This window comes from Limulus polyphemus, unplaced genomic scaffold (genome assembly GCF_000517525.1).
Source record: "Limulus polyphemus unplaced genomic scaffold, Limulus_polyphemus-2.1.2 Scaffold3948, whole genome shotgun sequence".
Taxonomy (NCBI): domain Eukaryota; kingdom Metazoa; phylum Arthropoda; class Merostomata; order Xiphosura; family Limulidae; genus Limulus; species Limulus polyphemus.
Window position 1 is genome coordinate 42835 of NW_013669558.1, and position 4898 is coordinate 47732.

Sequence of the window (4898 nt, forward strand, 5' to 3'; positions counted from 1 at the left end):
TAACAGCCATTTTCAATTCAGCAGGTCTAAGTTAAGTAAAAAAAAAAATTGTTTTCCAAATTTTACCCCAAAATACCTTTTGATTTTTATCTATGTCCCTTTTCAAGAAATGTGTTTAGTCTATGACTAGAACCACATATCTAACAAGGATTAACTTCTGAAAGTACAAGATTATTTACATTGCTTGAGTAAACTTAAGTTCAAACTTAACTAATGAGAAACTAATGTTGGATTAATGTAGATTATACATTAGTACATTTGTAAGATTATCAAACATTTTTAAAGAAGTATAAGTTTAAGAGGTTTAAATACAGAACCTTATTGATTATAATCTTAAACAAATTTCATGTCTACTTACACATACATAATGAGCTAATATTTCTAATTTCCCCTATTGTTGTGAAGTAGGTCTGGAATATTTCAAATCTACTGACATGGGGTATTTAGGCATATTAAGGGCCATTTATTATCTAACATGATGTCACGATATAAAGGTAAAATCATAGTCTATCAAACACTAGCTCTGAAATTATCACTACAAGGTAAAATGTGTCAAAACATAAGTTATAGTGCTCAGTGATATTATCATTTGCATTACACATTGATTTCATCTTTATTGGGAGTCATCTGTTACCTGAGAAGATGTGCGGAATATTGGAAAACTGTTGATATAAGGTGTTTAGGCATACCTACTTCACACCAACATGAAAAAGTAGGAGTTTTAATCACCCTGAATGTATAAAAACAAGATCAAAATTACTCTTCAACAAACATGAAAAACCTACTCCAATATAAAGGTTTGTGTAACTTCAAAATTTATTTTCCATGTCACTTTCCATTATATAAGGATAACTTATTAACCAATGCAATTAAACGGTTCTGAAAATAACGTGTTTCTTCTTTTGTCTAGAATTTGAGGCTTATAAACATGTAGTGAATATAAGGGTGGTACAAAAGTTAGTCACTCTAGAGCAATATAATAAATCCTTTTAATTTTGTTCTGTTTCAGATTAGTATGCAAATATATTTGATTAGTAAGTAAGCATGGCATGAAGACTAACATAGGTCCAATGAGTTTTGGTGTTGCAAGTCAGATTGTATCCACACAGACGAGATTTAAGAGTAGTGCAGCTAACTTTTTAACCATACTGTACTGTCTTGATATGTTTCAGTTAGACATGTAAATTATTAAAAAAATATCTTCTTAACCCTGCATTAGTCTTCCGGGGTCTTCACGGACCCCAAATATTTTGTAAACTTTGGCACTGGCAGATAAAAGCACGTACATGTTTGTTGTTCTCAGTAGTTTCAGTACTTGGCTAGTTCGTGTTAAGTTGTTACACTTAGCTTAGGTGGTAAAAAAGAAACAAGTTTTAATATTCAATGATCATTTATTGATTAATAAAGGACAAGATTTTGAGTGTTAGTGTTTTTTGTTTCCAAAATAATAGTTTATTATTATGTAAACATTTTAAATTTAATTTTTTATGATGGGTTCCACTCAGACCCCAGAAGAGTGACTATGGAAAGTTTTTACAGAAGACTAACACAGGGTTAATGATCTATTTTAAAATAAAATTCTAAATTTCTCACACCTTAAAAACATGCACATGTTTATTGCTGTTAGATTAAATAAGCTTAAATATGTAGAACAAAAAACATCACCTTATTTTTTTTGCATTTTATTACTATTTTTATAAATATTATGGAGAATTTTTGCTTTAGATTTATAAATTCTTAAGTTTTTTTTCCCCCAAACAATGACACACACAAACCACTGTAATGCGCTTAAAAATAAGAAAAGATATATAAATTTATATTACACATAAACATATATTTCCAGTTTTACTAAGCTTAGAAAAACTCTTTTGTGACAGTTCCTCTTTTAATTCTTCTGGTATGAGTTATCCTCAGGTCTTTGCACTTCTGGGTCATTTTTTCCCTGATTTGAGTTTCAGTTACGTTTGAGAAGTGAGATTTCACAAAATCTGAAAAGAAATGTTTATAATGTTGAGGAGATACAAATCATCATCTTTCTTTCTGACACATGCAATTAACGTTATATCTTCTCAGAACTTTGTATTATTCCAGTTTCATCAATAGAGTTCTTGTTTACTATGATTATATACTATATTAGTAAAAACAGAAACAGTCAGTATAACAATCACAGTAAGTTTATATAAGCAGTGCAAGGGACTATTTAGAAACCAAATTAATGTACAGTGTCCAGAAATGATGTTAACAAATTTACTAACGAAAGTGCACATTTTGTTAATGTAATTCCTGTACGTCCTGTGCTGTATACCTCATACAGTAAAATACAGGCAAAAAGTGTTAAATTGAAATCATTACTGTAATATTATTTGGTTATTTAAGCATGTTATACTTAGCCCCCATTTTGGTGGCATTTGTTACGATGGATTCTTGCGCGACACTTTCAAATAACCTGTCATTTAGTTTTGAAAAATAAAATATCTCAATATAGGCTCCTTGCATGAAGTACTGGACTCAAGTTTAAATGCAGTATTTGATAAGCACAAAATCGACAGTCATTTTATACATATTCAACCAGCAAAAATCCAAAAAGTACATTTGGACTTCGTAATAAAATAAATTTGGAACATTGCATTTAAACTGATATTTGATATGTATGTTAACTTACCTCAAAATAAGACTGAATTAAAACTGAGATTTTTCTACTCAATAAATACTGATGATGATAAACATGCTTTAGTTTTTAACTTGCCATCCAGAAATACTATTGGAATGCTCACCAAAAATGTGAGTTGTTTAAAGATTGTGTGACCATACTTTATACATAAAATTTACTATCAATGATATTCTTTTGAAGCTGCTTGTAATGATATTTAAGTATTAAAATGATTTATTTCATTCCAAAAAATAAAAGATTTCCTGTAACATAATACTTAAAACAGCTCATGAATTATTTCACAAATTCATTCATTTTACTCTGAAATGTTAATTTGTTATTCTCACTGAAAGGTTCAAAAATATGTTTAATAAACTATTTTGACCATCTTTACTGTACTATTCCCACTGACACAAGTTTGTGTCATAAATCAAGACATAAATTGTCTTGTCATATTACAAATTGCCATGAAGATACAGAAACGTCTAAAGTACAATACATAAATTAATACACAAATTAATCATACTGAAAATTATTGTTTGTTTTAAAAATTCACACAAAAGTACACAAGGGCTATCTGCTATTAGATGTCCCTAATTTTGATCTGATAGACTAGCGGGAAGGCAGCAACTCAACTGTGGTCAATTCTTGATCCAATCATAATTGGAGAGAAGCAAGTACGTGAAGGGAGAGAGAAATAGGCTGGGATGGTGGGTCACAGCTCATCTTACACTGACCAACACTCATGGAAGATAGCACACAGGAGCTTGCCCCAAAGAAACAATATCCAATATGGAAGCCACAGTCCTTAAAGTAGATATCTTTGACTGTAGGTATGGCAACACACATAAGATTGTGTACTTTCAATTGTTAAAGCTCGAGGAGCCACAGGAGAAGGTTGAAGAGTACACTCAACAATCTTGATCCTAAATCACAGATTAATCATATACTGAATTGGAATCACTGGGGTTTGGAAGTGTGGATGATCCACCCAAGAGATGTATCCAACTGAGAGGCAAGCCTTGTGTGTGCCTGAAATTAGGTGGAAGAAAGAGCTGGTATGAGCCAGTTGTCCACCCAATAATCTAGACCAAAATAATGTGCTCAAAAAAGGTAAACCTGAAAAATCAATGAGACAACTGGTGAATGAGGATGTGGATCATCTTGTAAATCCATTTTATTCATCCAGTAGTTTCATCAAAGAAAAATTTTAGTAATCTCTTGTCCTGCAATTTGAAATGGGATACAATGAATTAGTGACTGAGTACAATGAAATCCATTACAAGTTTTCAATCTCCTCTCTTCTTAGGAGTAGCAAAAAGACAAGAGTAAAAACCTTGGGAATGTGAGAATATGATTTCTATTGTATCTTTGAGAAGATCTGAAACTTTTTAATACAGAAATTACTAACAAATTGAATCTTGTGGAAGAGAAAAGTGAAGAAAAAGGTCAGACTAAAGAATCTGTTGAACCCAAGGGTTCCACTGATAGAGAAAGGTACCAAGACAGTCCCTTAATGAACAGAACACTGGAGGTGTCCACAAAGGTATTAAGTTAACAAAAGGGTAAAGAGTTAGTACTATTCTTACATCTTTGTCAGACAGTGTGAATGAAACAAAAAAGGCTTTGAAGTAGAAGCTACAGAGGTTGAAGTGATCCAAAATGTAGGTCAATGAAGTAACAACGGTGATAAGACCCAACCTGAAATCAGGAAGATGAACAACTCAAAAACAAAGAACAACACACCAATGCCCAAATCAACACCTGCTTATATACCTCCCTGATATGTGAAACAACTTATTTACCTCCCTGGTATGTGAAACAACCTCATTATAAATACCCACATACTTGATTGAGTTTAGCTAGAATAATATCAAGGAGATTAATACCTCTTTCAACAGCAGTGGGAGTAATTGTACCTAAAGAGATGAGCATCCACGTCAACAAATAAAGTAAGTCAGTAAGGATAGCTGACAAAGAAGACTGCTAGATAGTTTGGTTTGTTTTGAATTTTGAAAAAGCTACATGAGGGCTATTTATGCTAGCCATCCCTAATTTAGCAATTTAATACTGAAGGGAAGGCAGCTAGTCATCACCATCCACTGCCAACTCTTGGGCTACTCTTTTACCAATGAATAATGGGTTTGACCGTCACATTATAACGCCCCTACAGCTGAAAGGACGAGAATGTTTGGTGGGATAGGGAATCGAACCAGCAACCTTCAGATTGCGAGTCGAGTGCCCTATC

At 32.4% G+C, this 4898-nt stretch overlaps 1 long non-coding RNA gene across 3 annotated transcripts in view; it reads right to left on the bottom strand.

Annotated features, from left to right (window-relative positions):
- Window positions 1-792: 792 nt before the first annotated feature.
- Window positions 793-4898, bottom strand: part of LOC106470332 — a 21284-nt gene continuing 17178 nt past the window's right edge. For all 3 annotated transcript variants that reach the window (XR_002613017.1, XR_002613018.1, XR_002613019.1), the window contains exon 4: window positions 793-1988. This is a non-coding gene — a long non-coding RNA (uncharacterized LOC106470332). The remainder of the gene's footprint in view (window positions 1989-4898) is intronic.